Source organism: Mesoplodon mirus (genome assembly GCF_964341445.2).
Source record: "Mesoplodon mirus genome assembly, chromosome: 12".
Taxonomy (NCBI): Eukaryota; Metazoa; Chordata; class Mammalia; order Artiodactyla; family Ziphiidae; genus Mesoplodon; species Mesoplodon mirus.
Window position 1 is genome coordinate 86,689,334 of NC_138988.1, and position 25,126 is coordinate 86,714,459.

The 25,126-nt window shown below is 44.6% G+C and overlaps 1 protein-coding gene across 6 annotated transcripts in view; it reads left to right on the top strand.

The window, feature by feature from the left end:
• RIPOR2 (RHO family interacting cell polarization regulator 2) overlaps window positions 1-25,126 on the top strand; it is a 215,711-nt gene that overhangs the window by 103,513 nt on the left and 87,072 nt on the right. The window lies entirely within an intron of this gene.

A 25,126-nucleotide genomic window follows, 5' to 3' on the forward strand; every position in this document is an offset into this window, starting at 1 on the left:
CGGCTTGGGTAAGGGACTTGAGGACTTTGAAAGCATCCTGGATGGGATGGCACCCCAGAAGTGCACTGCAAAACCCGGGACAAGGGAACTGAATGGTTCCTCCAAATACATTTTTTTTTTTTAAGTCATGGCCAAAGGTTTAGTTTAGGGTAGAAAATAGTACTAAAATTTCCCCTTGTCCCTCTTCTGTGCTCTCTTGTCTAACACCTTAAGGAAATAAGTCTGTCTCCGTGCTCAGCACACAGCAGGACTGCAGGGCAGCAGTTGGACAGATGGGCCGGGGATGGTGCCCCACGGTGCCATATTGCTTTGCTCTGCAGTACCCACCTCTCCTTCTTTTCTCTCTCTGCCTTTGGGTCTTGCCCTCTCCACTCTTCCGTGGGCTTATTTGGCACCCCAACTCTCTCTCGGTTGCCTTTCCCTTTTCCTCTTCTTCCAGGCTGGAAGGCAGCAGCCATGCTAGCTTCTGACATCAACTGCACCGCCTAGGTTTCCCCAGGTAGACCGGTGTTGTGGGATTTGACTGTACGGGTTGCGATTTGAAATGGCTAATCTTGTAATCTACAGATGCTTTGTAATCAGATGCTGCCTATGAGGTTGGGCTGTAGGCAAGAGCTTTTTAAGAATTTGGAACTGTCTAAAGAAATGGCATTCTGGACTCGGGACCCCATAAACTCATTGGTTTCCGCAAGATCCGTATCTGGTAGTTTTTAAAAAACTCTTATCAAGTAATTTTTTAAAGGAGCTCTAGTAAAATTTTTTGCAGTTACCCAAGTAGTACAAGCTCATTGAAGACAAATGAAAGAGTATAGCATAATAAGAAGCCCTTGTGATCTAGTCATCTAGGAGGTAACCATTACTGATGTCTGTCTTCACATTACTTTGTTGTAGCCTCAGAAATATTTAAAACCATAATTCGGGTTTTTATCACAATTTCAACCAGCTTAAAGAATATCTCCCCCAGCTTCCTTGCTGTTTGGCATGTTCTCAAGCTGTTGCTCTACTTGGATGACAGGTAGAGCCACTCTGACTCGAAGTTTGATCTTAGGCTCCATTCCTCAGCTTTCACTTCTACTTAAAGATGTTTTCTCTGTGGGCTTCCCTGGTGGCGCAGTGGTTGAGAGTCCGCCTACCGATGCAGGGGACACGGGTTTGTGCCCCGGTCCGGGAAGATCCCACATGCCGCAGAGCGGCTGGGCCCGTGAGCCATGGCCGCTGAGCCTGCGCGTCCAGAGCCTGTGCTCCGCAACGGGAGAGGCCACAACAGTGAGAGGCCCGCGTACCACACACACACAAAAAAAAACAACAAAGGATGTTTTCTCTGTGTATGCATACTTAGTTACTCCCTTCAGCAATTAGAACATGTTTACAACTAAGAAGATAAGCCTAAATGGGACAATTTGGTAATTATCTACCCAACCTCCAAAACGCCAGGCCACATTTCTTTCCCCCAAAGGGATTTTTCTCTTTTACCAATGGCTACAGTGCTAAAGAGTGCCACCTATAGACGGATAGGTGAGCGGCCCCACTCTGAGGGAAAGAATTAAGACTTCAGCAAAGCAGGGCTTGATGAGTAAGATCTCTCTCTCTTGAGCATTCATGATTATCACGGTGATTATTTCAACCTCAACAGCACAGTAAAGAGTCAAGTTGGGAGTCAGACAAGATTCCTATTCAAATTCTCATTTTGCTTCTTATTACCTATGTGATATAAGCAAGGTAATTGCTAAACTAAACCTCTGTTTCTTCAGTGGTGAGATGGGACAATAATACCTATTGGGTTGTACAGAGTATCTTCATAATAGATTCATAACATTTGCGTTGTACTTCACAGGTGATATACTTTGTACTTTCCAGACTGATTATCTCATTTAACTTAATCTCTAACGATTAGAGAGAGAATCCTTGCAAGTCCAACATCCAGCATATTTGTATTCAGTTTTCAGAGTCATGGATCATGTTTGCCTATTTATGTGAAAGCTTGTCCGGGTAGTTCCTTCATTTTAAGTAAGCTCCCTGCAGGGTAATAGTCAAGAGCTTCCTCTCCAGGCTTGTACTGCCTGGGCTTTGCCACTTAATTCACTCTATGACTTTGAGCTGGTTACTTAATCTCTCTCTCAGTTGACTCACTTATAAATGGAGTACTAACTTCCTAGGATGGTGTGTGGATTAAATATTGAGGCAGGGAAGGTGCTTAGAATAGTGCCTCAAACACGGTAAGCACTCAATAAATACTAATTCTGACTATGTATTCACAAAAATGGGTCCTTAGAATAGGTTAGAAAGCAATGTATAAAAGGAATTCTGCACAGAGTTTTTTCACATGTCTGGCTAACCTAGTATATTCAGAATAGGACTTATTACAGAAAATCAGTTCATAAACCAATTTTCAGATGTATGCCTGGGTGGAAACAGCACTGGACAAGTTGTTCGGAGCCTGGATTGTAGCCCTGCACCTGCTGTTATGTAGATGTAGGATCTTGGGCAAGTCACTTAATCTTGCTGAGCCTCATTTTTTACCTAAAACAAGATTGTTGATTACCCAATCTCTCAGATCTCATTTGCAAAGCTCCAGCATTCTATTACTCCATCTTTTCTGCACAGTGGCATACCTCGACCTAGAAGAGTTCAAGCTTGCTCTAGGTTTCCCCCATGCTTTTAGCTCACTTTAACATGCCTAAGAAAGCAGAAAGCTTTCGGTCCAGTGAGTTTCCTCTAACATAAAGGAAGGAAGATGCCTAGGAGCTTGTTACCAAGGCAACAATATTTCCTTGCAATGGACACATTTTTAAAGGACCCTCTTCCCCTAAAAAAAGCACAAATTTAGAATTTAGGTCCATTTGGTTAAAAGTATATATAATCCATTTAGATTTATGGACCACATAAAGATCTGGGAAGAAAAAACTGAGTCATGCTCACAATATATTTTTTTAACTGCCTTTCTGAGATCCTGTTTGCTTCAGCTATTGTTTTCTGTGGTTAAAGAAAATGTTAAAGTTCACGAAATTAAGAAGCATTGGTGTGTAACTTTGCTCTTGTTCTAGAGGAGCGTTGCATATGATTAGTGAGAGGGAGAGAGGAAGAGGGAGAGAAAGAAAAGCAGTCACCCACCTACCCACCAGAAACCCCAATATTTTATTCCTCTTTCTCTCCCTCCCTCCCCCACCCCCACCTCAGGTTGGCTTTCCAAATATCACTATGTATTTATTTATTTTTATATCACCATGCCATTTAGAAAATGGTTACTATCCAGTAGGCTTTATTCCTTCCTGGGGGAATGATTGGTTTGATTACCAAGCTATTGAAAAACCAGTCATTGGAATTAGAGGGCTCCTCTCCCATTGTTGTTTCAAACTTATCAAATTAAAAGGCTTTCATCTCTTTTGTCACTGTGCCTTCTTGACAGCCAGTCTGGTGTATGTTAGTAGAAATAGCTGGATGGATAATAATAGTAATGATAACTCTAACAATTATGATGGCGATAATAATAATAGAAAAAAAGTGTCACGCACAGTGGAGGCCCTTGGCCAGCTCTCAAGAACAGAACAGGATTCGTGTGTGGGAGGAAACAGTTCCCCAGGTGGTGGTCAGCCAGTAGGTTAGCAGTCAGAACTACTCCTTGGCACAAGTTAAAGTTGCAGTCCTTCTTTCCTTAGAACCACAAGCCCTCACTGCCTTTGTTTTTAGCAGCGCTCGGTAATCTGTGGTCAAGTGCAATGATTAGAATAATAAAACTCCACGAGTTCACGGTCATGTGTGCAAAGTATTTCTCAGGCTTATATAGTCCCTGGACACGTACATGTCTTTTAAAATCTTGCTTCTAAAAAGACCACAGGAAACTGCAAAGCTTTGCCAGACCTTCAAATGTTCTGGTACAATGCAGCATAGCATAAGAATACTTCTCCTGTCCTGGATTACAGTATCTAGGAAAGTTGTTTCAGACTCCCCAGAGGAGAAGAACTCTCCCAGATAGAGAGAAACTCAAAGGGAAGTCCACTCGACCATTAGCTGCCTGTCTCTCTTAAAGAGACTGACAGATGCTTGAAAAAAAATGCCACACACTTTCGAACCAAACCTCTCTCCTTTCCCCAAGCCAAGTAAGTTAGCAATTTTTTTCCCTTTCAATGGGATCTTCAGCTCAGAGAGAGCAAGAAAATTGCAAAAGTTTTAACAAAAAGAGAATTGTAAGCATAGAATACATGCCCACTTTGTCTTTCTGTGTAAACTGCTTATGAAGCCAAGGTAGATTTTTTAAAATGGGTAAACAATTATGCAACCTGTTGTAATCTGGCACATTTTGATATTTACTGAATTACATTTGCCCTTTCCAAAATTAAAAGAAAGAAGGAAGAAGAGATTAAATTAAGATTATGTACAAAACCAATAAATCCTGAAAGTTCAGACTGGTTAAGTCCACACCCTCTATGAAAAAAGTGTTGAGAAAGAGAACATAAAAGTGTATGTGCCTTGGTTAGAGAGAGAGTTGGACCTTTTTGTTTGATTATGCCACATTTTATAGCATGTAGATATAATAATTGTTATTTAGCTATGTTAGCCCTTTCCCAAAAACATCCATGTCTGGGGTTCTCAAGTGGACCCAAGTAATGGGATTGGAGAAGGGATAGGAAGAGGCTGCCTTAGTTTCCTGGGTTGAAAAAAGTTGACCACTCTTTGCTTTCGCAATTTGCCGAGATTGCTTGGGTCAATTTCCATTCCTGGAATCCTGGATAAACGTTTTGGTTGGAAGTCGTTTTCCCTACTTTATTTGTCACAGGGTCCGGAGCAGACATAGACCTTCCCACAATATTTCATGCCTGTGTGACCTATGCCTTGGATTACTGCAAAACATTCCCTTCCCATAGATGTCTAGGAAGCTTACTTTGGCTGGTGCCAAAGAGATGGTGTCATTTCAGGGGCACAGACTAAAATAGCACATTGCACTAAAGCTATGCAGGCTGTCTTAGCTACCAGTCCACCCCCCCTGATTTATGGCCCCCAGTGACCTCAGGGTGACTTATTTAGATCAGGCCAAAGCCAAAAAGGGGCCCAGAATCACAAAGAAAGCATTTTAAATGCTTATTTAATATCTCTATAAGCAGCCAGTAAAGTCTTTTTAGGAATAGTATGAGATAGCCTTGAGTATATCTTCTACAGGACTTGAGTTGAAAACTACAAGTATATGCATACCCATTGTTTGTGTGGGGGGAAAAATAGTTAAAAAAAAAAAGAAATGTGTAGTTGTTATGATCAAAGCAGTGAAATAAGTTGGAGTATTGCCCCTGCTCTTTGATGGGAGTTACTTCACTTACTGAAGTCAACCTATTTATTAAAGAAATGTGATGTATCCCGTTACCTATACCTCACATGTTTTACTGTGCTTAGCAAGTGTAGGCTTATTCCACTTCTCATTTATTTTTGGATGGCTAAATTTTGTCTATTGATTGTTTACCAAACAGCTGTGATGTTTAATGAAAATGTTTGCAGTTCAGTTGGTTTCAGGAGAGATTTTAAAGAAGGAAAAGGTATTAGTTGAGTCAAGTTGAAATGACTATTTAAAGTACCAGAAGGACAGAGAGGAAGAAAAAAAAAAAAATAGTGACTGGTCCTGTCAGGTAAAAATGGACAGAAGAAAATGAAACCACAGTGCAGGGGCTGGTGGGATATTGAACATTCACGTACTTCCTCGACAGTAAGTTCCAGGCTGGATTGGGGGCTGGTTTCTGGGGCGCCTGAAATGTGGAGATGCCTGGCCGACTAGGAGGGTGATGATTCCATACCATGTGTGCACTGCAGAGTGAAGGGATTTGTCAAGAATCTGAAGTGTTTGATCCTTGTTGATAGACAAACCAGGTCGTTTGAGCTGAAAAACCACTTCACTTTGTGCTGTGTAGACAGAGTGTATCTCATCACTCATCAAGAATTTCCCTTCAAGAAAAATGACCATTTACTTGATCACTTTTAGATATTTTTAAGAGAAAGATTTTGACATATACGCTGGGATAACAATCAAAAGGCAGGTATAATGGCCAGCTTCACTCCAGAAGGCAAGTTAGTGATAATTTATATTATCGTCATTCTCTCACGTGTGGACTTTCCATATCTTACGCTTTTTCATGCCTCAACTGGCTTAACAGAGGCTTCAGGCAGAAGACACTTGAAGGTCAATGATGGATACAAGTAAAAAATTCTAGATGTTAAAATATAAAAGTGAGGAAAATGTGAACTTTTGGCAGGGTGAGGTGTCTATTTTCCCATCTGAGGGAGAGAGAAAACACTGTGTCAAGCTTTGTAAAAATTGTCATTAATAGATAACCTAGTAAACAGAGAAAAGATGTTGAGGGTATGTCATCTCTGCTGTATTAGGAGGTTTAACCCTAGGAAATAATTATTTCTAAATAAAGAGAACTAAAAACAAGTTGCTGCCTTCTGGAAAGTGACAAGGTTATGGTGCCATCTTTCCACTGCAAATCTTTCCTTCTTAGTCTTTGGATCACTGGGAGTTCAGAGTTTAAATGTTTATACTGTACAACTCAAACAGCAACAGGGGGACACCGGCTGGTCTCTTCTCCCTCTCGACGTCATTCTATACTGCCCATTCAGTGTAAGAAGTGATGAGCCGAGAACCAGGAAGAAAATAACTTGACTTTCAGATCATAAATTGAGTCAGCTGGTTGAGCAGTTGAAGATATTTTTTTTCTCTCTATGAATTGGCATTCAGGAAACTCTGAGAGGGAGTAAATATGAAAACATGTTCTAGGGTGGGATTTTCCTTCCTATTTATAACAGCACAACGAACTGATAGAATGGCATTTGAAGAAAAGTGTGTCAAAGAATCAAATATGCAGATAGGATTTGTAGAACGCACTTTTAACCACTTTAAGATCAATTATATGACTGAAATATTACGAAAAACAATCTCTGAAAAACAATCTCTTCTCCTTCAACTTCTGGTTTATATGTTCAGGGTTACCAAGGATGTCTTTGAGGTGGGGCATGCCTCAGCCCGCTATTAATCTCCATTAGCATCTCTAAAGACTAAAAAATAAATTAAAATTTAGAGTCCCAATATAAAGCATGATAAAAAGCTTTTTCAGAAAACATTGCTATTTTGAATGATTTGAACTCTATAATCTGAGTAAAATAATCATATGCTTACGCTGCAAACAGTTTCCAGTGGAGGACAGACCCCTTTTCTGGCCATATTGCTGTACTAAGCACTTGGCATCCAAAAATTCTAGAGCCACCCATGTTTGTAAATCTTCGATTTTTTTTTTTTACCATTCAGACTTCCAAACTGAGGGAAGATAGCATAGCTGAAAGAGCAAAATATTTGGACTCAAAAGACCTAATTCAACTTACTAGTAGCTTGACTTTAGGCAAGTTACCTAACCCTTCAGAATCTTCACTTTCCTTCTTCCACTTGGAGATGATGATAATTATGGTGATGGTGATGATGCTGGGGTGGTGATGATGGTGATGTGATAAAGATGGTGGCGGTGGTGGTGGTCACCTCCCCCCACAAACTGCTTGAAGTTAAAGGAGATAATGTATGCAATAATGGAAAACCAGTAAGGACTTACTACATAAATGTCAGTGATTTTTTAATTGTGATTTTCTCAGCTGTCCCAGTCTCCCAAGTCTATACAATTCTCCTCTTCTACCCTTGGCCTGTGATTAACAAAGACACAAGCTGATGAGAGCACAGCTATTGAGACTGCTCACTTCAAATGCTTTCCTGGGAATATAGAGGTGCGTCTGGCTCATGAATTAACAAGCCTGGCTGCTATCCGACCTCCACCATTTGACAAAGGCAGGACTCAGAATAACCCCTTCACTTGGCACAAAATAAATTTGTGATTTCTTACCTTTTTTTTTTTTTTTTTTTGCTTTATTCAATCTGGTCTCCCTCTGAAAATCCTCTGAGTATTAAAGAGTGATATAAGCTATGGCAGTTTTCTTGTGGAGAGAGTCCCCTTTGCCTTGGTCAGGAATGCTGGAGGTGAAGAATCATATCTTTAACAGTATCTTTAACAATACACAGGCCCTTTCTCCTGGGTAAATATTTACTTGGGGTAAACACACCACAGTTACTGCCTCTGCATGCCGCTTTACAGAGTACTTTTTAAAAAGTAATTTGATAAAGGCTGGGCTCTCTATATTTGTTAAACCATTTCTAATTTAAAGATAACACTTATTGAAACTTGGATTATACATATGTTAATGGCATTTTAGGACAGTAATTAAGATTTTTTTTTTTTTTTTGCGGTGCGCGGGCCTCTCACCGTTGTGGCCTCTCCCGTTGCGGAGCACAGGCTCCGGACGCACAGGCTCAGCGGCCATGGCGCACGGGCCCAGCCGCTCTGCGGCATGTGAGATCTTCCCGGACCGAGGCACGAACCCGTGTCCCCTGCATCGGCAGGCAGACTCTCAACCATTGCACCACCAGGGAAGCCCTAATTAAGATTTTAAACAAAGCCTCTACAACGTTTCCTCTAGTGGTGTTTTGCTTTGTTTTCACTTCCATTGTTTTTTAAAATATTTTCAGTGGTGAAACCTCCTGGAGAAATCATGGTAATCTGTTTATGTATATTTGTGTGTAAATATATTAATGTGCACACGTGTTTACAGGAGGACAAACGTTAGTTCAGTTGTTTAATAATAATACTTCATGGGACAGAGAGCAAGTTAATGGGATCTACCCGCTGTGAACTAATCACCAAATCTTTATTGAGCACCACTCAATAAAAGTTAGGACTAGGGCACATAACTGGTCAGGCTGGAAATGGTCCCAGCTGTAGGAGGGGAGACTGGGTCCTCCCCATTCCTGGAAGGACAGCTGCTGATGGGTCAGAAGCATCCTCTTCTGTATGAGAAAAGACAACACATCTTGTCATTTACACCACGGACTAGAGTGCAGAGGACAGAAAAAAGCCCTGCGTGTCTTCCTAACATTAACGATACACCCAAAAGACAGATGTTTGTGCCTTTATAAGCTACCCAGGCAATATTGAAAACTGCACATAGTGAGTCAGTAGCTCATTACCCACCTCTTGGCCTGGGCAGGAGATGGCAAACCTGCAGACCAGACCCAGCCCACTGCCTGTTTCTGTACCGCCTGCCATAAATGTTTTTTACAAAAAGACGGACATTTGCAATCGATTTGTTGATAGGGAACATTGACCTTGAACTTCAATTAAGCAAGATGTTATCCCAAAGAAAAAGAATTCCATTCTTCTTCTTGGTAGACTGGTGTTATTAAAAAAAAAAAAAAAAAAGCTCAATTATTATATTTTGAATTTTGTCCATAAAAATGTGAAAGTTTGTCTTCTCTCTTGTTATATGTAAGTATACAATTTCCTCATTTTTTACCTCTTGGCCCCAAAGCCTAAAATATTTACTATCTGACTGTTTACAGAAGAAGCCTGCTGACCCCTGGGTTAGGTCATCACGTTCCATCATTTTGCCTCTTAAGTTCATTGAGAGTTTCTTAACCATCTCTCCCACTAGCTCTTCCCCTTTTCATGTCTGGTGAGAGGGTCCTATCATTTTAAAATCCCCATTTAAGAGAAGATTTATTCCCTCTTATTTTTATTAGAATTTTTTTACACCTTTATTGGAATATAATTGCTTTACAATGGTGTGTTAGTTTCTGCTTCATAACAAAGTGAATCAGTCTCACACACACACATATGTTCCCATATCCCTTCCCCCTTGTGTCTCCCTCCCTCCCTAAATATTATTTTTAAGAGAACACATGTCCCCATATTACATTGCTCTGTAACACCAACTGGTAGGATGATGAAAAATTAACAGGCCAAGACAAAACCAAAGACAGAATGCGCTGGGTGGGGGAGGGCAGAGAAGGCAGCATGATATAAGGGGAGACACACAGGAGGACTAAGGCCCAGTTCTCCCAGCCCACCGATAAATGAGGTGAAAGAAGGTGACGCACAGGAGGTGTCCAGGGTCCTTCCCACTGACTCCTCTGCATGACTTCGAGGCACTCTCCTCCTCATTTGACTCTTTGGGTTCTTTGTCCCCGAGATCTGAAACCCTTGGACCTGCTTGCACGAGATGACTGAGGCACGAACATGACTCAAGGCCGTCTTCTTGGCTTTTCCACACACACACCACTCCAAGTCTCCCAATTCATCAAAAAGTGAGAGTGCCAACCTTGGGGGAAGCTTTCAAAGAAACCAAATTGGAAATATATCCCCTTTACGTTAGGAGATTACAAGGGATTAGCAGAGCTTTGATCATCCCCAAAACAGTCCTGGCTCTTGCCCACTGCCCTCTGTCTGTAGGGCAGATCCACGGATGTCCACTCAGCCTGCATGTTAATTCAAGGACAAGGAAGCCTTTTCAAAATAGGCACGAAGGAAAGAGCGAAAAGCACCACCACACACACCCTCGCTCATTCAGTGGGGGCCACTTGGCTCCCGGTTGCTAAGCATTGGAAGGAGCTGGAATGTTTAGCACTATTAGGCATCTCTGAGCAGTTCTAACTTGCTGGAGGGGAAAAATATCTTACTATAAAAAGAGTTCAGGGCTCCCCTGGTGGCGCAGTGGTTGAGAGTCTGCCTGCCGATGCAGGGGACACGGGTTCGTGCCCCGGTCCGGGAAGATCCCACATGCCGCGGAGCGACTGGGCCCGTGAGCCATGGCCGCTGAGCCTGCGCGTCTGGAGCCTGTGCTCCGCAACGGGAGAGGCCACAACAGTGAGAGGCCTGCGTACCGCAAAAAAAAAAAAAAAAAAAAAAAGGATCATTGTGACTACTGTCTGGAAAATTAAAATGGGGGCATAAAGGGCAAAAGCAGGGAAGCCAGTTAGAAGAGGATGGCAACAGTCCAGGAGAGAATTGGTGGGAACTTAGCAGGCCTCATACCGATTGAATTCTGGAGGTAGGGAGGGAAATGTTACCAGGGATGTCTCCAAGACTCTGGCCCAAGCATCTGGAAGGATGATGCTGCTCTTTACTGAGATGAGGAAGGCTGCTGGAGAAGCAGGCTTGCATTGGGGTAGTATGGCCATGCTGGGGAAGCAGGAGTCCACTTTGGGATAGTTTAGATATAAATAGTGGATGACTTCATGAAGTCCCACTCCAAGTGCCCAGAAGAGTGGGCACTGGGAAATATCTGTTGAAATGTTGATGATAAAGCAGCATATGCATAAATGAGAATTATTCATAGATTTATCTCTAGCTTATGGGGATTGGGCTATATAACCTATATGGGCTGTTCCATAAAACCAGGAGTTGGGGAATGCAATACAGACTGTGCATAAACACTTAAAGGAAACTAAAGGAAAGATCAGGGGATGGGGTGGATCATCTGGGCAGGCTTCTTTTTTTAAAAAATAAATTTATTTATTTTATTTATATTTATTTTTGGCTGTGTTGGGTCTTCGTTGCTGTGTGCGGGCTTTCTCTAGTTGCGGCGAGCAGGGGCTACTCTTCGTTGCGGTGCGCAGGCTTCTCGTTGTGGTGGAGCACGGCTTCAGTAGTTGTGGCTCACAGGCTCTAGAGCACAGGCTTAGTAGTTGTGGCGCATGGGCTTAGTTGCTCCGCGGCATGTGGGATCTTCCCGGACCAGGGCTCGAACCGTGTCCCCTGCATTGGCAGGAGGATTCTTAACCACTGTGCCACCAGGGAAGCCCTGGGCAGGCTTCTTGAAGGTGAATATTTGAAGGAGAGGGCTTAACACCCTTGGGAGCACTGTTCTGATAGAATAATTGTGGAAATGCATCCATGACCTTTCCGTCTTCACGTGGCCTCTCTGCTTTTGGTGCTGTGCTCACCATGTAAAAATGCTTGCATCTTGGGCAGGAATAAAGAAGTAGACATAGAGAATGGACTTGATGACATGGGGTGGGAGGGCAAAGCTGGGACGAAGTGAGAGTAACATCAATATATATACACTACCGAATGTAAAATAGTTGGCTGGTGGGAAGCAGCAGCATAGCACAGGGAGATCGGCTTGGTGCTTTGAGATGACCTTAGAGGGGTGGGATATGGAGGATGGGAGGGAGGCTCAAGAGGGAGGGGATATGGGGACATATGTATGCATATGGCTGATTCACTTTGTTGTGCAACAGAAACTAACACGGTATTGTGAAGCAATTATATTCCAATAAAGTTCTATTTAAAAAAAAAATGCTTGGGCTTCCCTGGTGGCGCAGTGGTTGAGAGTCCACCTGCCGATGCAGGGGACACGGGTTCGTGCCCCGGTCTGGGAGGATCCCACATGCCGCGGAGCGGCTGGGCCCGTGAGCCATGGCCACTGAGCCTGCGCGTCCGGAGCCTGTACTCCGCAACGGGAGAGACCACAACAGAGAGAGGCCCGCGTACCGCAAAAAAAAAAAAAAAAAAATTGCATCTCTTGCCCTTTTGCTCCAAGGCTGTACATCCATAACATCTCAGCTGAAAGAGACCTCTTTAGAGGTTTTTATTCTTATTCTCCTAATAGAAGGCAGGCAAGGGGTCAATCCCATTGCTAAACTCCCTGCCTTTTTTCCCTTCCCCAAGGAGATTTATCAGCCTCCCTCAGTCACGTATCCATTTAACAGTCAAGAGCTAGCAGTCAGCACATTTGCTTGTATTTTAACTCAAATCCCATGAACTGTGTCTTCAGTCAGCTTACTTTACTCTAATCCTAGGGGAAAATTGTTCTTCCTCCTGTAAGATAGTCTTTCGTATCCTCAAAAACCATTAAAAGAACATATTAACACACCAGTAATTCTCCAGACCTTACAATAGCCAGTCAAATATTTGTATTCCACCAGGCACTTGAGTTGAATAGTATATCTATGCCAACAAGAGGGCAAGTGTATCCTGAGTGCCGAACAGGCCCAGATGTCTGTGAATTAGGATCTGAAATGCAGAGGCACACGCCCCACAGCTGTTGAACTTGAATTCCTCTTTGAATGCAGCACCCAGGGCTGAGAGGCACTTCTCAGAGAGGCCTGTGTGCATTCATTCTTCTAAAACCTGCCCTTGCCCAGTGCTTACATCCTCATTCTGACCCGGCTGCCGTCTTGGGCGCAGAGAATAAACGAGAGCAGGTGTTCAGATTTATCTTCCTCAAGCAGCCCCTTGAGGCTCGTTGAGGACGGGTCATTGAAGGAAGAGGCTGACATATAGCCTTCCAGCCCACAACTCTCATGCCTGCCAGCAGACAGCTGTTCCAGATGCTTCCTGCTCCTGCTCATGAAAACATAACTGCGATTCAATGAAAGATATTTAATAGGGGATTGCTTGGAGCAGCCCCTTACTTTGGAGATCGGCTGAAACCAAAGCACTTGGATCTGTTGCTATCCCTGTGAAATTTTCACCTCCAAGCAGCCTTAGTGCAAATGACCTATTTCAAATGTGACAGCTGATTACACTTGGGTGGCGTGAATAATTTAATAGGTGTGAGAGCTCTGTCAATGCTGTGATATTACAGCAGCATTGCCTGCCGGGCTAATTATGGAGGGTAACAGCGCCCTGTCCTGTTGTCACGGCTCCTATCCGAAGCTGCCAGGGACGTGGATTGTGTGTGAGCAGAGAAGGAAAGAGGGGAAGTGGGGCCAGGTTTCGTCCCTGCTACCAAAGAAGGCTTTGTGGGTTGAGCAAGCCTGGCTGCAGGAGTCAGATTTCCACTTTCACCTCTGCAAAGTGAAACTGTGCAGGGCCCACGGGGATGGAGCTTTGTATCCAGTATCCCGATTGTGCATAAAATGTATGTTAGTAGGGGGAGGCACCGGACGCTGAAGCTAGCAGGGATAGCTAATGGTTTCCAGGCCTCACAGAGGCGGCCCTGGCCTTTGAAACATGCAGCTGAACTCAAGGCCCAGGAGCAGGAATATGAGAGCAGCTGTAGAGAAGAGCGAACAGCCAGGAGGAACCTCTGTCATGGCTTCAGAATCTTTCCCTTGTGTTCTAAGGTACCTTGATACTCTCTCCAGCTCTCTCTAACTTTGCTTGAATGGTAGTGACAGCCGTTTAACCTCAGAGACCTGTTTCCGATGTGAGTTGGACTCCAGAATGATGTCCATGAAGATGGTGAAGATTAACAACCAGTGACACAGTTTTAGGTAAAATGGCTTCTGGGCCCATAATTCCTCCTAAAATCACCTCCTGAAGTTAATGATCTCAATTTCGTGAGTTAGGGAGGGACCAAACTTGGAAAAGATTTGTGCATCGTTGGGGGGCAGTAAGGAGGAAAGGAATTGAATGAGATTAACAACAGATCTTGCCTAAACTTGAAAGAGAAATGAAAATAATTAAAGGAGTTACTTAAGAAATATTTTAAAAATATGAATGACTGGATAAAAACGGATTTAATTTTTTTTTCCAATAATCAGTACACTATTGTTAATGTGTATCGGTCAGGGCAATGTCAGGAAACTGATAGCTCCCATTAGAATAATTCCAAGAAGGTTTATTTACAAAGAGATGACTTACAGAGGTGCGGGTGGATTGTAGGGGAACCAGAGGGCAGAGAGAGGCCAACACCTCCTGGCTCCAAAGGATGGGAGAGGAAGAGGTTGCTAGAATCTGCAAGGAGAGAGAGCTGTGTAGAGAGGGCTGCCTTGAGGGGGTGGGGGGGAGAGCAGTTGTCTTTTACGAAGGGGCACAGCCAGCCCAATGTGACCTCAGAGGGAGGAGCCAGGTAATTAATATCCTCACCTCACTCCTTTACCTTTTTCTGATCTCCTGTTGGGGCTCCCCATTGGCTAAACCCTTCTGGACATTACAGGGTAGTCGTTGATGTGGTCCCTACCTGGGGACCCCCAGGGCGGGAAGCAGGAGAGAGAAAGGTGGAGAATGGACAGGAAGGGGCCACGTGGGACAACCTGCAAGCCAGGGACTGCAGGGGGCCTGGGGACACAATATAAATAAATCACCTTGGAGAACCTTACAGACAAATCTCTTCTTTTATGTTTCCCCTAATAATGAGAGAAAAGGGAAGGGATTCATTATGAAGGAAAAGTCCATTTTAGAACCTTAAAAAGAGTCTACATGTCAAGTACCTAGCACTGTGTTTACACGTGCATAGTGATAGCTTCCAGTCACTTCTACATTCATTCTGCATTATTTTATACTTCTTTTAATATCTTTGTGCAGTAATATTTGTTAGATTTATACTATTTACCTTCGGCCTTACCGGGTTCAGAGCTATAGGAATTTATAAAGTTAATATTCTACCAAAATGTTTGTCAGTCTAGAGCAGAGGTTCTCAAAATATAGTCTGAGAAGCCATCAAGTTTCCCAAGACTCTTTCAGGGGGTCCCCAAGGTCCTCAACAATTTATAAAAATATAAGAGGGTTTAGTCTAGATTCTGTTATATATATAAATGTGGGTTTTTAAAAATTGAAGTACAGTTGATATACAATATTATATAAGTTACAGGTGTACAATATAGTGGTTCACAATTTTTTAAGGTTATATTCCATTTATAGTTATTAAAAATATTTGCTAAATTCCCCATATTATATCCTTGTAGCTTATTTTATACCTAATAGTTTGTACCTTTTAACCCCCTTTCCCTATAATGTCCCTCCCCTTACCCTCCCCACTGGTAACCACTAGTTTGTTCTCTATATTTGTGAGTCTGCTTCTTTTTGTTATATTCACTAGTTTGTTGTGTTTTTTTTAGATTCCACATATAAGTGATATCATGCAGTATTTGTCTTTCTGTGTCTGATGTATTTCACTTAGCATAATGCCCTCCAAGTACCTATACACATAAACATATGTATATACATATTTGTTATATAAAATGGCTAGTCTAGATTATGTTATTGTGTAATGGGTCTTGAGACCAAAAAATTGGGAAGTGATTTTTATAGATTGTATTATTGCAGAAAATGACCTCTACATGTAATATAATAATAATGTGTGAGAAATCCAATCTGTGTGAGAAATCCAATCTCAGGTTGCTGGACAGAAGGGGATTGTTTGCTACATGTAAGACATGTTTTATTTCCTGTCAGCCTTGAACACTTTACTATCTTCCACCCATGCAACTTCCAGGTCACTTGGTGCAGAAGCTAGAAGTGGGGGTGAAGGCAGGGTTTAGGATTGGGATCATTTGCCTTAATGCATAGGCCTGATTTCAGCCCCCCTGGGACATCCACTCCCGGGACATACTAAAATGCTAAGGGTGTTGGCCCAACTAGTTTCCCATTGTGCAAGCAGATGCGTGTGACAGTGGTAAGAAAACAACAGCTTGAGATGTTTACTCCCTTGAGGACCTTATCATCAGTACCAGACATGGGCAAAGGAAAATGGGGTTTTGCTCTCACCAGTTCAAAAAGCAGCAGGCAAGACCCAGCTGTCATTTGTCAGGTGGAAACATACTCTGTAGGTACAGCTCTGATGTCAATAAATACAGGCTTGTTAGGCACTTTTTCCAAGAGAAAAGGTGACAGAAGGCAGCAGGGGCACTGTATGCTCTCATTCCTAACGTAGTCAGTATTCACTGACAATTCTCTACGCTCATGAATATAGAGGTTACAATCCTGTAAGTGGTACTAAGCATAGTTCCTGATGTCAAGGAATTTATAAACTGATGAGGAGATGTGTACCAAATACTTACGACAGAAGGAAGGTGTGTGATAGGGTCTTATTCAGGGGACACACAAGGGACTTGCAGGAGGATGCAGGTAGGGTTTAGAGGGCCAAGAAGGCATTGGGAAGGAGGTAGTGTTTGAACAGGGCTTTATAGGCTAGACAGGGTTTTCAGAGACAAACATCAGAGGTAAAAGAAAAAGTGATGGGCAATTCTCAGCGGAAAATTTCCAGGCAGTGGAAATAGCCCGAGCAAAAAGGTAGAAGTAGGAAGTATCATAGGCAGAAGGAATATATAGGAATATAACTGGATAGAGGTCCCTAGATATAACCAAATGTCCGGGACCTTCTGATCAGAGAGCATCTACTTCATTGCACAATGGCAGTGGGTCTTCAGGCATGTTCTGAATTCTGCATTAAATATCTGATGCTCTAAATGAGGAAACTAAATTGGCTGCACTTTGGATGCTCTTCTGCTTTCTTCTAATGAATTATGCATTTACTAGGATTGATTGGTGGTGCAAAGAATAATCAGGCTGGCATTGCCAATTCTGTTCCCTAAACAAAAACTGGCTTTAAAAATGCCCATGAGAGAAAAACAGGATAAAATTCAGTTTTTCGAAGAGACCATTTTCAGTGCTGCTGAAGTTCAAACACCCTGTTTTATGGCACCAAAAATAATCACAGTTCCCATAGCACCCATAGTACTTCCTCTTTCATGACACCCACCTGAGTTATTTACCACTGTCCTCACCACCAGGCTCCCCGAGACGGGTTCCATGACTTTCCTATTTACCTCTGTGGCTCCTTCCCTTAGCAGAGTGCCTGGCACCTGAGTTGAAATAATAGCTTGTTGAAATAATAGCTATCATTTGTACCTAGGGATTTTTATTTTTGTTTTTGTTTGTTTGTTTGCCACTGTTGTGGCCTCTCCCGTTGCGGAGCACAGGCTCCGGACGCGCAGGCTCAGCGGCCATGGCTCACGGGCCCAGCCGCTCCGCGGCATGTGGGATCTTCCCGGACCGGGGCACGAACCCGTGTCCCCTGCATCGGCAGGTGGACTCTCAACCACTGCGCCACCAGGGAGGCCCCCTAGGGATTTTTAAATTAAAATTGATACATGGGTGGGACAGGGGGAGGGGAACTTGTGTTAAGCTGTTACTCCTTTGGAGGGAATCTTTCTTTCCATTGGTGTTAAAGAGTGACAAACTCTCACACAAGCAGAGTTTTCTATAACATCCCCACCCCAATGCCTAACAAGCTCTGGCCTTCACTGTTTCCCTGGATGAGGTTTAAGGGCTTTACCAGGAAATCTCTGAATGCTTTGATCAGTGAAGTTTTTGAGGTAGATGAATTAGAGAACCTTCACCAGAAATCAAATCAGCCAGAAACTTGATCTTGGATTTCCAGCTTCCAGAACTGTGAGAAAATACACCTCTGTTGTTTAAACCCCCCAGTCTGTGGTATTTTGTTATGGCACCCCTAGCAGACTAACATAGTGGGGAAATGGAAAGTCTGCTTCTCTCCAGGGGAGGTGTTAGACCCTGCTCCCACCCCCCCAGATTTTTCCTAGGTAGCCTATTAGCTCTGATGCTAATCTGCAGTAGCTCTTATTTCTCCCAAGACTTTTCCTGCATATCTGTGCTTCTTTCCAGGCTTCTATCTCTAGAATGAGGTAAATGGAGAAATGTTTGGAACCATCCGACTCTACACAAATAGCTGTAATACAAGGTGGCAGGTGCCCAGCATATCAGGAGATGTTAAGAGCTAAGATGTTATGAAAGTTCTGAAGTGAGAGGGCAGGGAATGGGGCAAGAGATCTGGGAAAAACAGATGCAAACTAGAGTACTGAAACTGGATCTTGATGAATAGATGTGGCTATTAGGAAATGGGTGAAGGCTACATGGATGGAGATAGGCTGGGGGGCGGGGTGTTGACAAGGTAATAAAAAGATCGAGGTAAGAGTACAGGTGTGCTCCAGAATGGCAGAGTTATTCATCTTTCATTCAGTAAGTAGTTATTGAGCTCTTGTTCTCTGTGGGGATATGGTATATAAGACAGAAACTGTCTCTACCCTCACGATCTCACAGTCCAGTGAAAAAGAGACAAAGAACAGCTAAAAAGGTAAAGAAAACCATTAAAATTTACAATTGGTACTATAAAAGGCACAGGGCATTCAAAAAGAATAACTGAGGGGAAGGATATACTTAAAGATGTGGGTGGTCAGGGAAGAACTCTCTTAGAAGTGACTTGGCATGTTTAAGGAACTGAAAGAAGGCCCTCATGACCTGAGTCAGTAACCTGAGCTTAGTAAGAGGGAAGCCAGAGGCATGAGTGAGGCTGGAAGGACTAGAAGGGATTGGCTCACCAGGTCATGTAAGCATTGGCGTAGAATTTGGATATTATTCTATAATAAATGGGGAACGAAGGCAGGGTTTTAAGCAGGAGAGTGACCACAGCATAATTTTTATTTTTAAAGATTACTCTTTCTGTATTAGTTATCTATTGCTACATAACAAATTGTCACAAATTCAGCTGTTTAAAACAACACATGCTTATCATTTCACAGTTTCTGTGGGTTAGGAGTCCAGGCACAGCTTAGCTTCAGGTTGCAATCAAGGTGTCATCCAGGGCTGGGGTCTCATCTGAAGGTTGGACCGAGGACAGATCCACTTTCAAGCTAACATGATGATGGCGAGATTCAGTTTCTGTGGGCTACTGAACAGAGGACCTCAGTTCCTTGTCACATGAGCTTCTCCAACATGGCAGCTTGCTTTATCGAAGCCAACAAGGGACAGATTCAGCTAGCAAGATAGAAGTCAAAACCTTTTATAATCTAATCATGAAAGTGACATCTCAGCCCATTTGCCATATTCTATTGGTTAGAAGTAAGTCACTAGACTCACACCCTTGGGGAAGGGATTACACAAGGGTGTGACTACTAGGGGGTGGGAATCATTGAGGACCATCTTAAAGTTGGCCTGCCACAGTGGAGAATGGATTCTAGGGAAGGGCAAACTGGAGGCAAGGAGATAAGCGATACAGGGTAGAGATGAAGGATCTCAGAGAAGGGTGATGGCAGTAGAGCTGGAGAGAGTAACCAAGAATAAGAAGTGTCTTGGAGACAAAAGCAACAGGTTTTGTTGATGAATTGCACGTGGGAGGTAAAGGAAAAAGAGGCATCAGTAACAACTTCTAGATTTCTGGCCCTCTAGCAACTGGTTGGATATTGGTGCTATTTATTTATTTTTTTAACTAAGATGGTTAAGTATAGGGGAGGACGAGGTTTGGTTTTTGGGGAGGAGAATCAAGAATTGGCCAGCAAGAAATTAACAGGAATTTTAGGTAGGTACTCAGATATCTGACCTCAGAGGAGAGTTCTGAGTTGGAATGTAAATCTGGGAATCTTTAGCACATGAACATGACTTAAAGCCATGAACTGAATGAGTAGATGAGGCCCAACTGTGGGCCCTTGAATACCCCTCTAAGCTGTTTATGTGCAGATCATTCCTAGAACCCCATTTAGTCCTCTGTAAAGTGCCTCAATCTACCTTTAGAACTGCATCTCTTTCACTTGCCCTAATTCTAACTATCTTTTAAGAAGAGTATCCAGGTTCCATCCTCTCTCTCCCACTGGTTTTGCTTACTTAGCGGGGGGTGGGGGGATGAGTGTATCATTTGACTTAATCCTACTTGGCCTTGTGCTCTATTTCAGCATTGTCTTAAACAATGTCATTCAGCTCCCATTCTTAATCTCATTATCGCCATTTAGGTTGTAAACTTTTTGAGGGGTGGGGGTGGGGGGAGCGTTCTTTCTTTTATCCCCCGTCCCTTTCTCAGTTCTCCACAAGTACTTATTGTATGAATGAATGTTTCAATAGCAGTTTTATTTATGGCCGTTTTAAAAGCTACCAAGAGGCCAAGGGGTGCTATGGGAGTTGTGCAGCTGTTTGGACCTTTGTGACTCTCAGATTTATTGATGCTGAAAAGGACTGGGGGAGTCATCAGATAGGTCAAAGGAAGAGAGAAAGGAGATAGAGTCAGGAAATACCCACAAAACCTGGGCTCAGCTGTCAAGTATCAACAGGGATACAACAGAGACGAACCCAGGTCCAGAATGAAGAGAAGAACAAGGATCTATGACAGACAGGATAGTGGGGCCACTACCACCCATGTTTGCAGGTGCCAAAACCCAGCTTTTGAACATGTATCTAAAGTTGATTCAATTGTGTCACCTTGGACAGCTCACATTAACTCCCTTGAATCTTGGTTTTCCCATCCATGAAATGGGAGCAATAATACCTACTGCAGACTTATAGTCAGGAATAAATGATACAGTGCTTCTAAAGTATCTGCTCCAGAATCTAGGGTATAAGAAGTAGCCAGTGGAAAACAAAGCAAAACAAAACAAACAAACAAAACCGGTACTGATGAACCTAGTGGCAGGACAGGAATAAAGACGTAGACGTAGAAAATGGACTTGAGGACACGGGGGGGAGGGGAAGCTGGGACGAAGAGAGAGAGTGGCATTGACATATATACACTACCAAATGTAAAATGGATGGCTAGTGGGAAGCTACTGTGTAGCACAGGGAAATCAGCTCTATGCTTTGTGATGACCTAGAGGGGTGGGATAGGGAGGGTGGGAGGGAGGCTCAAGATGGAGGTGATATGGGGATATATGTATACATATAGCTGATTCACTTTGAGTACAGCAGAAAGTAATGCAACAATGTAAAGCAATTATACTCCAATGAAGATTTTTTTTAAAAAGGAAAGAAGATAGCCAATGAACTGTAGTGTTCAGCGTCATAAGGATTACATCAAGTCAACCAAACTCGCTAGGGACACATATATTGACCAGAATACCAATATTGAACACATACGAGGAATTAGTTGCCAGGAAGACTGGAATGTTCGTATCATGTGCTCAGCACATTTTCTCTTCTGAAGGAAAGTGTATGTGGGAGGACTGAGTGCTGTCAGGAACTATTTAGTAAGTTGGAAGAAGGACAGAGGGAGGTGGGTGTCTGGAAAAATCCAGCTGTCGTGAAGTGTTCAGCCTGTCCAGGCACTCACTGCTCAGGCTGCCTTCATGGTCGAAGGCAGAGACACAGTGACCAGAGCTTGCTTTGGGGTGCCCTTTCTAGGCATCAGACGCACTCTGCTCCTACTGTTGTATCATTGGTCGGTTATGATGTCATTGATTAGGCTAGGATTTGTGTGGCTTAGAGTCCAGGCCTGAGGATGCAGTCTCCTTATCACAACTGGATTAGGACACAGTGTCCTCAGATGTTACCTTTTGGTTCATATCTATGCTCATCGACTCTTACTCCCTCACAAGGTGACTGAATTTCAAGCTGGGGAGGGCGGATGCACCTTGCAGTACCATTCTATTTAACATATTCTACGTACACAATTTATGCAGAATGGTGGCTTTACAGATAAGGAAACTGAGGTATAAGGGATTCCCTATTTAAGGACGGAGGCAGAGACCTTGTCTCTGGGTCTTTGTAGACTCCCTGTCTTGGACAATTTCCACTCCAAAGACTCTTTCTGTGGAATGTCTTTGTCATATCCACACTTTCCTAAAGGAAACCTTTATATATGGTTCAAATCCACCAAAACAAAATTAAAAAGAAAAAAAAAAAACTCTGTTTCTCCCCATTGTTATGAGATCTCTCTGCTCAAACAGGCCCTAGAGGAGAGCCCATACAAAGCAAACGTCATGCCGTGGGCAACCGACTTCACCCGCCACACACACACACACACACACACACCACACCACACCACACCACACCACACCACACCACACCACACCACACCACTACCAGAGTCGCCCCGGCGCATTGTTTCAATACACAGCCTCTCTTTGAAGTACCAAAAGCTTAGCTGAAAGGGCCTTTCATGACCTCGGCTGTTCTCCCCTGCCCTCTCCCTCCGATGCACTCGGTCTCCTGCGCAAATTCCAAGGATAACTCCAAAGCGGTGACACCAGCTAGTGCCAAGGAGCTCGGCGTGGCGGCGATCCGCAGGACGCAGACAGCAAAGCTCACCCGGAGTTGGGCTGAAGTAACTGTCAAGCATCTGGCTCCCCCGCCCCCTCCCCGCCCGGGTGACGCCGCCGGCCCCTCGGCCGAGCCCCGCCCCCCGCGCGCTCCGCGCTCCCCGCCCCCCGCCCCCCGCGCGGCCGCCGTGCTCGCTTCATGCGCTGCCGGCCCCGCAACTTCAGCCTGCGCCGCAGCTGCTGGGAGCCGACGTGGGAGGGCCGCCGGCGACGGGGCCTGGACGCGGGGACCCGACTGCTTCCCGCGACCCTTTGTCTCTTCACCCGAGTGAGCGCGCTCAGGGTAGCTGCAAAGCCCGAGGTGCGGGCGGCCCGGGGCATTGCATTGGCACGGAGGCTGTTATTCTAAGCCGGAGACCTCAGGTGTCCTCCTGTCATGACAAGGAGCCTTCGTCTTTAGGTATGAGTACCTTTTTATTTGTTCTTTTTTGCTTGATTTTGCTGACAACCCGAGTGAGGTCTGTGTGGCGAGGGTGTCCTCGGCTTGCATGAATGTTGCCTGTTAAGGAGCCGTTGGGACTGGGGCGTCCTCGGCTTCCTCCGTCTGGGAGGGTTCGGGTCTCTGATGCCCACAGGGTAGAGGCGCGAAGTTGCCGAGCGGTGCAGGGCGCAAGCACTTTTGCAGTCAGAACCGAGGGATGCCCAGGAGAGTGGAGGGACTGGCCCAGAAGATGGTAAGGGGCCCCCGGCAGTGCCCGGCGGCTGGAGCATCTCTGGGCCTAGGACACGCGTGGCCGGACGTTAGATGCCCTGTGGCGGACGGTTGCGGGGGGGTGGGTGGAGAGTGCCCCGGGATGCGGGTCCTGAGCTGCCGGCTGCCACCGAACGACTTCCGGCACTCTCAGCGCCCACGGGGAATCCAGCTCAGGCTGAGATCGCAGTCTCTGGGGTCCCAACTTGCCCCCAGGCTGCCCGGATTCAGGTTGGCAACGAACCAGCCTCATCCCCGCGTGTCTGAATTACAAATTGGCAATGTGGGGTGACGGGGGGGGGGGGCGGTGAGAATTGGGAGGAGGGGCAAGAAGGAGAAATTTGTTGCATTGATGTCAACCAGTGTCTGGAAAAACGAGGGGGGAGGGAGTGGGGTGGGTGATGATGCACCTGAGGACCGGAGCACCCCTGCAAGTTTCTGTGGCTTGGGAGATGGTCTAGAGAAGAGAAGCATCTGCAGCTCTGTTACCGAGAGACTGTAACCTCCTATCCCCCTCCCCCAGGGTAGTGGGGAGCGGATAGAGAACCTAATGTTAGAAGGGAGTAGGTGCTGCTGGAAATTAGAGAAGTGGAAGCCATCCAGATGTTAAGGTGGCAGAAGCGCTGTGCCAGCCCCTCGTGCGAAGTGACAGCTCCCTCAGGAGCAAGAGAGCAAGTGAGAAAGCAAGATAACCGGGCAGATTTTGTTGGGGGGAGGGGCGGGGGTGGTGCAGAGGGGATGTTGGCAGCGTGGAAGGTTCTTATCCTGAGGATACCAACGTGTTGCTCGAGTGACGGAGAGGAAACGTTTAAGCTTTTGGTCCGGGGGAAACAATCATGATTGTCTTGGAAAACATGTTGGATCCGCTTTCCTCTCTGCTCCCCACTTCCTCCACGCTCACAGCCATGCAGTTGGTTGAAGTTCTAGGACTGGGACTAATCGTCGCCCCCATTCCCAAAGAGATTGTACTTGGCGCTCCGTTTGGGACTGGGCATCTTCTGTGAGCATTTGCCCCTTTGTTATCTGACACGTGATCACTTCTTCGTTTTTGTTTTCTATCAGGGTTATCTGGCTCTGAGAATGTTCCTCTCCTCCTACCCACCCCCACCCCAGGATATTCCTATTCACCTGTTTCCCCTCTTCCTCTTCCTCCTCCAGCCTTTTTGGACCAGCCTCTGAGTTTTCCCTCTAATCCCCACCCCCCCACACCTCCATTGTGTCTCCATCAGACTGTTTTATCTGCTGTTCCAAGCAAGGGATGCCAGCTGTGAACTCTTCAAGAAGGAGCATCATCAGGCTACTCTCCAGTGGTTAATTATGAAGCAGCCAGTGGCTAACCTTCTGTAGGAACAAATTGCAGGGGTGTGTCTACTCAGGGTAACAGCCACTAGAGGAAAGGACCTCCCTGCTTTTCACCGTCCCTGGTAGCCCAGCCCTCAGGCTCAGCCTCTTGTGCCCAGCTCCCCCTTCAGTAGAGATACTGCCTAATCCTTTCTCTTCCCCAGGAAGGTGATACATTTGCCCAAAAATCTGCTGCATCCAAGCATCTGAAAACGAATACTGGAGAATCTGTTGAGTAAAAACGTACTGCATATGTTGCTTTTCCGAAAGGCCCCCAATGGGTGCTGCTTCTCTCTTCCTCTGCCAATCCAGTGCGAGATTTTTGCTTTAAATATTTTATCTTATGTATAAATATAAAGAAATACCAAGCTAGAACGAGGAAAAGCTAGTAAAAGCCTGCACTAGGGACTTGCACAAAATTCTGAGTACCCGAACACAAGCGCCAGCAATGGCTCTTTCTTTTTGTTGACTGC